Source organism: Coregonus lavaretus (genome assembly GCF_964263955.1).
Source record: "Coregonus lavaretus genome assembly, chromosome: 35".
NCBI lineage: Eukaryota > Metazoa > Chordata > Actinopteri > Salmoniformes > Salmonidae > Coregonus > Coregonus lavaretus.
The window spans coordinates 18,400,180-18,412,343 of record NC_140022.1 but is presented as its reverse complement, the minus strand read 5'-3'; positions in this window follow the sequence as shown (position 1 = coordinate 18,412,343).

Here is a 12,164-nt window from a genome sequence, read left to right as displayed (position 1 = left end):
TTGACTTTGGGGGGGGGGGGTTTCTAGTTTTTTTTTCTAGTTTTTTTTTTGTTTCACAATAAAAAAGATTTTGCATCTTCAAAGTGGTAGGCATGTTGTGTAAATCAAATGATACATACCCCCCAAAAAATCAATTTTAATTCCCGGTTGTAAGGCAACAAAATAGGAAAAATGCCAAGGGGGGTGAATACTTTCGCAAGCCACTGTACGTACACACATTTGATTGGAGAGGTTGGAGCAGTGGCCAGTTACTAGTGCAACACCCAGTGAGCTGTTTAGGGGTTACATGATGGCAGCCGGCCCACTCCTGACCAGATTTTTTCGATTTTGGACATGGGATTCGAACCGGCAACCGTCCGGTTCCTGGCCCAGTTCTCTAACCTCTAGACTACCTGCCACCCAGAATATGAAGTGACAGTACAAAATGTCACCTATTAATTGAGGGTATTTTCATAGATACATGTTTTACTATTTAGAAATTAAGTTGTCTAAACACTAAAGGTTAGTATTCAGTGAAGTGTTCAGAAACATACTCTCTGCTAACTTATTTTAAACCAAATATAAAATGTTTAGTACACCGTTAAGAGAGAGCTCTTACCTAAATAGCTGTCATCAAACTGTGCGCTAGCTGGTTTGGTTGAGAGCTGGTTACTATAAGGAGTGTTGAACTGGTTATTGAAGCGGTTTAAGATTTCACATATGTCGTCCGAGATCAATTGTCCTGGAAGGACAAAACAACAATCAAGACTGGACTATTGTGTTTAAAATTGACAGGACATGGCCTGACTTCTGAATACAAACACATGCCAGGTTGTCTATATTTTCTTAAGAGGTTAGCACTTTGCAACATCCAAGCTGTACTCCAATGCCCATATATAGACATGTGCATTGGACAGTCTGAACATTGCCTTACTGTTAGCTCAGAGTCTTTAAACACTGTATGTGTCATGCATTTAGACTTCAAGTCGAGTCACCATCCCTCCACTTCTACTTGTCCATTATTAGGTTTCTTACCTTGCCAATAAAAACTGCCAGGTCCCCCAAAAACAACTCGACTATTCTGTTTTAGGAAAGGCAGACAACATGATTGTTTTCAGATGTTAGCTAGATTAATGGACCGAATAACCCTATGCAAACCAAACAGAAAAGGTGCAAGTAAAAACTGTGGTATTGTAGCAATCTGCACAAACTGCCAAAGAGGGTTGGTTATAGGAATAAAGTTTTGGGTGATGTTTTGGTGTTTAAACACCACCATACCCTCCTCCGCACACTCCACTGGCTTCCAGTTGAAGCTCGCATCCGCTACAAGACCATGGTGCTTGCCTATGGAGCAGTGAGGGGAACGGCACCTCTACCTTCAGGCTCTGATCAGTCCCTACACCCAAACGAGGGCATTGCGTTCATCCACCTCTGGCCTGCTGGCTCCCCTTCCTCTGCGGAAGCATAGCTCCCGCTCAGCCCAGTCAAAACTGTTCGCTGCTCTGGCACCCCAATGGTGGAACAAGCTCCCTCACGACGCCAGGACAGCGGAGTCACTCACCACCTTCCGGAGACATTTGAAACCCCACCTCTTTAAGGAATACCTGGGATAGGATAAAGTATTCCTTCTAACCCCCCCCCCCCCCCCCCCAAATTGTAAAGTGGTTATCCCACTGGCTATAGGGTGAACGCACCAATTTGTGAGTCGCTCTGGCTAAGAGCGTCTGCTAAATGACGTTAATGTGCCCTTGAGCAAGGCACTTAACCCTAATTGCTCCTGTAAGTCGCTCTGGATAAGAGCGTCTGCTAAATGACTAAAATGTAATGTAAATGTCTTTACGAAGTCCACACTGAATCCTGCCTGACAGAAGCCTTGGCCTTCTGGCGTGTTTGACGCTGTGAACATGACACACACGTATGCACGCACAGAGACAGCAAATTAAACATAGAAGACAAAAAACTCATCACAGCTGCATGGCACAAAATAAAATGTGTATTTAGCATTTCAAATACACCAGTAAAGCTTATTTGAGAGACTTGTAACAATACATCTACAAGACAGAATACCATGTTAAAAGTATTAGGACATTTGGGTTCATCTGCTACAAAATAAAAAGTTTGTTAGTACTGGAAAGTAAGCACATGCACTGCTTAGTGATCAGTAAACACCACATAAATGTTGACATGTGCAGATAGAGGGAATGTGTCATATTTCACAACCAATATCTTTCTAGAAACACAACCTTTGCCCAGCACAGCAACTGATATTTGGGTGTAACAATCTGCAAATATGAATCCTCTTACTGCATATTCAGTTGCAAACCAATGGTATCACAATTCAAGATTAATGGAGTACAGTTATGCACATACAGTGGGGAGAACAAGTATTTGATACACTGCCGATTTTGCAGGTTTTCCTACTTACAAAGCATGTAGAGGTCTGTAATTTTTATCATAGGTACACTTCAACTGTGAGAGACGGAATCTAAAACAAAAATCCAGAAAATCACATTGTATGATTTTTAAGTAATTAATTTGCATTTTATTGCATGACATAAGTATTTGATCACCTACCAACCAGTAAGAATTCCGGCTCTCACAGACCTGTTAGTTTTTCTTTAAGAAGCCCTCCTGTTCTCCACTCATTACCTGTATTAACTGCACCTGTTTGAACTTGTTACCTGTATAAAAGACACCTGTCCACACACTCAATCAAACAGACTCCAACCTCTCCACAATGGCCAAGACCAGAGAGCTGTGTAAGGACATCAGGGATAAAATTGTAGACCTGCACAAGGCTGGGATGGGCTACAGGACAATAGGCAAGCAGCTTGGTGAGAAGGCAATAACTGTTGGCGCAATTATTAGAAAATGGAAGAAGTTCAAGATGACGGTCAATCACCCTCGGTCTGGGGCTCCATGCAAGATCTCACCTCGTGGGGCATCAATGATCATGAGGAAGGTGAGGGATCAGCCCAGAACTACACGGCAGGACCTGGTCAATGACCTGAAGAGAGCTGGGACCACAGTCTCAAAGAAAACCATTAGTAACACACTACGCCGTCATGGATTAAAATCCTGCAGCACACACAAGGTCCCCCTGCTCAAGCCAGCGCATGTCCAGGCCCGTCTGTTGTTTGCCAATGACGATCTGGATGATCCAGAGGAGGAATGGGAGAAGGTCATGTGGTCTGATGAGACAGAAATAGAGCTTTTTGGTCTAAACTCCACTTGCTGTGTTTGGAGGAAGAAGAAGGATGAGTACAACCCCAAGAACACCATCCCAACCATGAAGCATGGAGGTGGAAACATCATTCTTTGGGGATGCTTTTCTGCAAAGGGGACAGGACGACTGCACCGTATTGAGGGGAGGATGGATGGGGCCATGTATCGCGAGATCTTGGCCAACAACCTCCTTCCCTCAGTAAGAGCATTGAAGATGGGTCGTGGCTGGGTCTTCCAGCATGACAACGACCCGAAACACACAGCCAGGGCAACTAAGGAGTGGCTCCGTAAGAAGCATCTCAAGGTCCTGGAGTGGCCTAGCCAGTCTCCAGACCTGAACACAATCGAAAATCTTTGGAGGGAGCTGAAAGTCCGTATTGCCCAGCGACAGCCCCGAAACCTGAAGGATCTGGAGAAGGTCTGTATGGAGGAGTGGCCCGAAATCTATGCTGCAGTGTGTGCAAACCTGGTCAAGACCTACAGGAAACGTATGATCTCTGTAATTGCAAACAAAGGTTTCTGTACCAAATATTAAGTTCTGCTTTTCTGATGTATCAAATACTTATGTCATGCAATAAAATGCTAATTATTTACTTAAAAATCATACAATGTGATTTTCTGGATTTTTGTTTTAGATTCCGTCTCTCACAGTTGAAGTGTACCTATGATAAAAATTACAGACCTTTACATGCTTTGTAAGTAGGAAAACCTGCAAAATCGGCAGTGTATCAAATACTTGTTCTCCCCACTGTACGTACATGTACGACAGGGGGAATATTCCACAATCTTCCCACCCTTCTTCAGAAAGCATGTTCCAACAGGCTCCCTTTCTGAAAGGCCAAATGTACTCCACTGGTAAAGAGGTGCACAGGCCTAGGAGAAAAAACACACACAAAAAAAACAAAAAACGGATTAAGTGGCAAATAAAACAGAATGCTTCATTTACACAGCCACTCTAATTCCAATATATTGGCATATCTGATACATATCTGATCTTTTCCCCAATATGTAAACAGAAAAAGGGAGATTCAAATAAATCAAATCAAATTTGATTTGTCACATGCGCCGAATACAACAACCTTACCGTGAAATGCTTACTTACAAGCCCTTAACCAACAATGCAGTTTTAATAAAATATAGTTAAGAAAATATTTACTAAATAAAAGAAAGTTTAAAAAAATTAAGTAACACAATAAAATAACAATAATGAGGGCCTTCCTCTGACACCGCCTAGTATATAGGTCCTGGATGGCAGGAAGCTTGGCCCCAGTGATATACTGGGCCGTACACACTACCCTCTGTAGTGCCTTACAGTCAGATGCCGAGCAGTTGCCATACCAGGCAGTGATGCAACCGGTCAGGATGCTCTCGATGGTGCAGCTGTAGAACCTTTTGAGGATCTGGTGACCCAAATCTTTTCAGTCTCCTGAGGGGGAAAAGGCGTTGTCATGCCCTCAATACTTCCTTGGTGTGTTTAGACCATGATAGTTTGTTGGTGATGTGGACACCAAGGAACTTGAAACTCTCGACCCGCTCCACTACAGCCCCGTCGATGTGAATAGGGGCATGTTCGGCCCTCCTTTTCCTGTAGTCCACGATCATCTCCTTTGTCTTGCTCACATTGGGGGAGAGGTTGTTGTCCTGGCACCACAGTCCCCACTGTTCCAAAGGGTGTATTTTTACCTTTTTTTTTATTTTTATCTGATTCTACTGCTTGCATCAGTTACCCGATGTGGAATAGAGTTCCATGTAGTCATGGCTCTATGTAGTACTGTGCGCCTCCCATAGTCCGTTCTGGACTTGGGGGCTGTGAAGAGACCTCTGGTGGCATGTCTTGTGGGGTATGCATGGGTGTCCGAGCTGTGTGCCAGTATTCCAAACAGACAGCTCGGTACATTCAGCTCGTCGACACCTCTCACAAAAACAAGCAGTGATGAGGTCAATCTCTCTTCCACTCTGAGCCAGGAGAGACTGACATGCATGTCATCAATGTTAGCTCTCCGTGTACTTTTACAGGCCAGCCGTGCTGCCACGTTCTAAGCCAACTGCAATTTTCCCAAGTCCCTCATTGTGGCACCTGACCACACTACTGAACAGTAGGGCCTGTAGGACCTGCCTTGTTGATAGTGTTGTTAGAAGGCAGAGCAGTGCTTAATAATGGACATACTTCTACCCATCTTAGCTACTGTTGTAGCAATATGCTTTGACCATGACAGTCTACAATCCAGGGTTACTCCAAGCAGTTCAGTCACCTCAACTTGCTGAATTTCCACATTATTCATTTCGAGATGTAGTTGAGGTTTATGGTTTAGTGAATGATTTGACCCAAATACAATACTTTTAGTTTTGGAAATATTTAGGACTAACTTCTTGTGTTGTGACAAGGTATACAGACGATAGCCCTATTTGGTAAAAGACCAAGTCCATATTATGGTAAAACAGCTCAAATAAGCAAAGAGAAACGACAGTCCATCATTACTTTAAGACATGAAGGTCAGTCAATACGGAACATTTCAAGAACTGCAGTCGCAAAAACCATCAAGCACTATGATTAAACTGGCTCTCATGAGGACCACCACAGGAATGGAAGACCTAGAGTTACCTCTGCAGAGGATAAGTTCATTAGAGTTACCAGCCTCAGAAATTGCAGCCCAAATAAATGCTTCACAGAGTTCAAGGAACAGACACATCAACATCAACTGTTCAGAGGGGACTGTGTGAATCAGGCCTTCATGGTCTAATTGTTGCAAAGAAACTACTAAAAAAGGACACCAATAGTAAAAAGAGACCTGCTTGGGCCAAGAAACACGAGCAATGGACATTAGACCGGTGGAAATTTGTCCTTTCGTCCAAATTTGAGATTTTTGGTTGCAACCGGCGTGTCTTTGTGAGACACGGTGTGGGTGAACGGATGATCTCCGCATGTGTAGTTCCCACCGTAAAGCATGGAGGAGGTGTTATGGTGTGGGGATGCTTTACTGGTGACACTGTCTGTGATTTATTTAGAATTCAAGGCACACTTAACCAGCATGGCTACCACAGCATTCTGCAGCGATATGCCATCCCATCTGGTTTGGGCTTAGTGGGACTATCATTTGTTTTTCAACAGGACAATGACCCAACACACCTCCAGGCTGTTTAAGGGCTATTTTACCAAGAAGAGAGTGATGGAGCTGCATCAGATGACCTGGCCTCCACAATCCCCCGACCTCAACCAAATTGAGATGGTTTGGGATGAGTCGGATGGCAGAGTGAAGGAAAAGCATCCAACAAGTGCTAAGCATATGTGGGAACTCCTTCAAGACTGTTGGAAAAGCCTTCCAGGTGAAGCTGGTTGAAAGAATGCCAAGAGTGTGCAAAGCTGCCATCAAGGCAAAGGGGGGCTATTTGAAGAATCTCAAATATAAACTATATTTAGATTTGTAAAAAAAAAAAAAAATTGGTTACTACATGATTCCATATGTGTTATTTTATAGTTTTGATGTCTTCACTATTATTCTACAATGTAGAAAATAGTAAAAATAAAGAAAAACCCTTGAATGAGTAGGTGTGTCCAAACTTTTGACTAGTACTGTAGGTGTTCCTTTTGTCCAGGTGGGAAAGGGCAGTGTGGAGTGCGATTGAGATTGCATCATCTGTGGATCTGTTGGGGCGGTATGCAAATTACGTGGGTCTAGGGTTTCCGGGATGATGGTGTTGATGTGAGCCATGACCAGCCTTTCAAAGCACTTCATGGCTACCGACGTGAGTGCTACGGGGCGGTAGTCATTTAGGCAGGTTACCTTCACTTTCTTGGGCACAGGGACTGTGGTGGTCTGCTTGAAACATGTAGGTATTACAGACTTGGTCAGGGAGAGGTTGAAAATGTAAGTGAAGACACTTGCCAGTTGGTCCGCGCATGCTCTGAGTACACGTCCTGGTAATCCGTCTGGCCCCACGGCCTTGTAAATGTTGACCTGTTTAAAGGGTCTTGCTCACATCGGCTACGGAGAGTGTGATCACACAGTCGTCCGGAACAGCTGATGCTCTCATGCATGCTTCAGTGTTGCTTGCCTCGAAGAGAGCATAAAAGTAATTTAGCCCGTCTGGTAGGCTTGCTTCACTAGGCAGCTCGCGGCTGGGTTTCCCTTTGTAGTCCCTAATAGTTTGCACGCCCTGCCACATCCGACGAGCATCAGAGCCGGTGTAGTGTCCAGGCTCTGTCGTAGCCGGCCGCGACCGGGAGACCCATGGGGCGGCGCGCGCAATTGGCCCAGCGTCGTCCAGGGTAAGGGAGGGAATGGCCGGCAGGGATGTAGCTCAGTTGATAGAGCATGGCGTTTGCAACGCCAGGGTTGTTGGTTCGATTCCCACAGGGGCTAGGAAAAAAAATAATGTATGCATTCACTAACTGTAAGTCGCTCTGGATAAGAGCGTCTGCTAAATGACTAAAAATGTAAATGTAAAAAATGTAGTGGGATTCAATCTTAGTCCTGTATTGATGCTTTGAGGGCATAGCAGGATTTCTTATAAGCGTTCGGATTAGTGTCCCGCTCATTGAAAGCGGCAGCTCTAGCCTTTAGCTCGATGTGGATGTTGCCTGTAATCCATGGCTTGTGGTTGGGATATGTATTTACGGTTACTGTGGGGACGACGTTGTCGATGCTCTTACTGATGAAGCCGGTGACTGAGGTGGTATACTCCTCAATTCCATTGGATGAATCCCGGAACATATTCCAGTCTATGGTAGCAAAACAGTCATGTAGCATTGCATCTGCGTCATCTGACCACTTCCGTATTGAGCAAGTCACTGGTACTTTAGTTTTTGCTTGTAAGCAAGAATCAGGAGGATAGAATTATGGTCAGATTTGCCAAATGGAGGGCGAGGGAGAGCTTTGTATGCTGTTGATAACGGGATATGGAGAAGGGAGAGTCGGTCAAGGATGGATTCAGACTAGGTGGTAAATTGTATGACAAGCGGCAGTTTATTCAGAGTAAAGATATCTGGTACAAGCGTGCACGGACTCGTTCTTTCAGCTCATATGGAACTTGCAGACGGAGCCCCGAAAACACAGTGCACATATGTTTTATACAGTTTAGTAAAGTAGGTTGAGTCTGGCAGATCTGGTCTTCTGGTTGGTCCATGCTGAGCGTCGTCCTCTGTGATTGGGTCTAGGAGATCTAGCTCAGGCCCTTTGTTCCGAATGTTCAGCAAAGTTGGAGATTTGGTGTGTGCGTTTAGTTATCTCTTATCTTGAGTAAGTCTGTGTGTGTGAGTGCATCTGTGGCAAGAGTCACGAGATGTTATTGTCTATAATCAGCAATGACCCTAACACCCTGTGGTCAGGCGTTACCTGTTTCATCAATGTCTATGCAAGGTTGGTGTCAGCATTCTGTCTCTGAGTGTGTGTGTGTTCAGCATCATGTGCCTCTTGTGCAATGCAGAACATGTTTTCTGCAATATATGTGCCTTCGAGTTCTTGACAAAACTTGTCTTGAAAAAAGGAATTAGTTATAGCAATGTAATAGCAATAAGCTATTTATAAAAATAGCATTTCTAACAATGCTTCTCTGTGTGTGGAGTATTTTTTCATTTTTTGGTACCCCTTCCCCAGATATGTGCCTCGACACAATCCTGTCTCGGAGCTCTACGGACAATTCGTTCAACCTCATGGCTTGGTTTTTGCTCCGACATGCACTGTCAACTGTGGGAACTTATATAGACAGGTGTATGCCATTCCAAATCATGTCCAATCAATTGAATTTACCACAGGTGGATGCCAATCAAGTTGTAGAAACATCAAGGATGATCAATGGAATCAGGATGCACCTGGGCTTAATTTCGAGTCTCATAGCAAAACGTCTGAATACTTACGTAAATAAGGTATTTCTGTTTTATTTTTAATAAATGTGCAACATTTTCTAAAACCTGTTTTCACTTTGTCATTCTGGGGAATTTTGTGTAGATTGATGTTGGAAAAAAAAATATTTAATCAATTTTAGAATAAGGCTGTAACTTAACAAAATGTGGAAAAAGTCAACGGGTCTGAATACTTTCCGAATGCACTGTATATGGTTAGGGGCAGGGGTAAAAGCAGATTTAATTTCATACCGGTATTGGACTCCCTACCCAAAAAATGATATGTGTAATCCAGGGGTGAAAGTAGATTTAATTTCTTACCGGTACACACCCAAGTGCGTGCATGCATTTTTTTTATACTACAAAAATTACAGGGTAGCCTACTCTGCTGACACTGACAAACAGATCAATAAAAACGATGTTGTCTGATCCATATAATTGGCATATGAAAAGGGGAGACAAAAATACAATATGACGTCCATCTAACCTGGAGGAAGAAATTATTGTCCAAAAACAAACAAAAGTGGCACTGACCCAATGACAAAGACAGTGAATATGCACACTCACTGGGGATATGGCCGATGTTCTCCGCTGGTGCCAGTAAGATAGGCTACTATACGCTCAATTAAGTTAAGAATTTTTATAACTAAAAGACAGATTGGAGTCTTTTCATTGTCATCTCTTTACAGCAACAGAATTTCCAAATAGTTTTTCCGCGATTGTTTTTCTTATATTACGATTTGTCTATCTGGGTCTCTGCTTTTCACTGACAGTCACAACTCAACAATCATATATTTGGTATTTGCGCTGCCCAAATTGCGGGCCCTTCTGACTGTTGGGTATGCGATTTAAAACAATCCATAGTTGTTGTTTTTTTAAGAATTATCCTTTGTGGCCAAATCATCCTTTAGCAGCCTATTTTGAATTATTTTATGTAGGCTATTTCTGTATAGACAGGAGGAAGCTGATTTACCAAAATTATATAGCCTATTTAATTAATTTTACTTTAGGGAAAGCTTAGCATCCCCTAGTGTTATGGACACACCGCCTGTGCCTTTTAATGTGGCATAAACACAACCAGTCATGATGTTTTCATTTGATTGTCAAACAATCACTTAACAAAAAGTGCTCCTGTACTCTACCCGCGCACATTTGTCCACTCACAAAATAATTTATGCATTCACTGTTGTCCGCGTGCCTCAGTCTCGGCCATTCATCTTCGCCTTGTCCACAAGCGTCTCAGCCACTCATCTCCTCAAACCACAATGCAACCCTCTGGTTTCCAGTAAATTTGCTAATTTTTCTTGCGGCTGACATGCAGTAATGTTAAATAATGGTGTAATAGCTTATAGTTTTTAGGGCATGTTGTATTAATTGCGATAGGCTCCAAGCATTTTGACCCATATTTTTTAGATTCGCTTTTATTACTTGTTAAATAATACATTTTTTGCTCATCTTTATCAAGGATTCCAATAATTTTGGACTCCACTGTCTGTATATGGTTGGACACAAGACACCCAAGAATGTAATTTATGTTCCCGCTGTGCTTTAAGTACTGGATATTAGGGGACCCAATCAAATCCTTAAGTGATATTTGTGAGATACATAAGCCTACAACAAATGGAGTTTCAAATCTACCATGATCTCCATCTCCACCTTACCCGTGTTGTCAAACTGGAGTTGCTGACAGCTTGTGCCTCTCTGCCAAGAGCAACTGTACACCGCTCCTCTCTCTACTACTGTCAACTTTAACCTACAAACAGACGGGGGTAATAAATGTTTCACCTACAAACAGACGGGGGAACAGGGACGGCCTGTTCAATAGGGCGATATGGGCGACGCACTGCCAAATGGGAAAAGGAAGGGATTTTTTTTCTAATCAATTATATCACGGCAACAGTAGTTATCAGTGTTCTAATCTGATCTGACTGCCACTAAATGTCAAATCAGGCTAAAGTCGTGCTTCAAATGGCCCCGCCCGTTTTTGGGGCGATTTCAGTCAGGTTGAAAATCGCCCAGAAGTCTCTCATAGCCTGTCATGTAAAATCTATTTTTTTTCAAATTTCAAAGCTTTCAATACATTCTCTATGGGTGTCTGTGGGCTTGCACTTACGCGCTTTCGTCATACGTGACGTAACCATGAACGTAACTAAGAAAATAGCGGCTAGCAGCGTCTCTGTTGCGACCTGCAGTGTGGCGTTATCTTATGTTTTTAATTTGTACACTTAGTGGCGTTATTTTATGTTTTTAATTTGTACACTTAGTTTACAAACATTCTGCCAACCATGGATTTCCAGTGGTGGGTTTTGGACTGATCTTGTTGATCGTGTACATACCCGCTACGAACGGACTAAATAATGAAAACGCTGCTGGCAGCGGAATCCAATACAGCTGGGAGACTTGGCTGGATGACAGAGTCCCGGACAGAGAAGTGGAGCCGGCCGGCTTCACCCTGGTCAGAGCGGACTGCGATCTGACAGTCACGGGGAAAATCGATCCTGGTAAGAGAGCGACTCTGTACCCCCGACATTGAACTGCTTTCTGTGTCACTGCGACCTTACTATCTGCCCCGTGAGTTCCCCCAATTGTTTGTTACCGTTGTGTACTGTTGATAATCACAAGTTTACTGGAGAACTGAGACCAAGTAGAGACTTTGGACAGGGTGGATATGGTATAATAAAGGCAGTTTATTCAGAGGTAAAGATATCTGGAATCGCGTGCACGGACTCGTTCGTCAAACTCTTAGGGAGCTATCTGAAGAGAGCCCCGAAAACATTGTGTGCAGACATTTTATACAATAAATGATGTAGGTTGAATCTAGTAGTTCTGATCTTCTGATTGGTCCTGATGAGTTGGGCGAGGTCCCCTCCACTGTTGCATTGGCTCTGAGTCGGGTTCTCTGTCTTCAAATGTTCAGCCTAAAGAGAGGGGATTTTTGTGTGTGTGTGTGTGTGTTTAACAGTGATGATGTGTGTGTGTGTGTGTGTTATCAGTGATGATGTGTGTGTGTGTGTGTGTTGTGTGTGTGTGTCCTCAGAGCAAGAACTCGTGAGTTGGAAGAACTGAGAGACCTATGGCGTGGGTGTTGTCCATGGCCACCTGCTGACAAGGCTGACAAGAT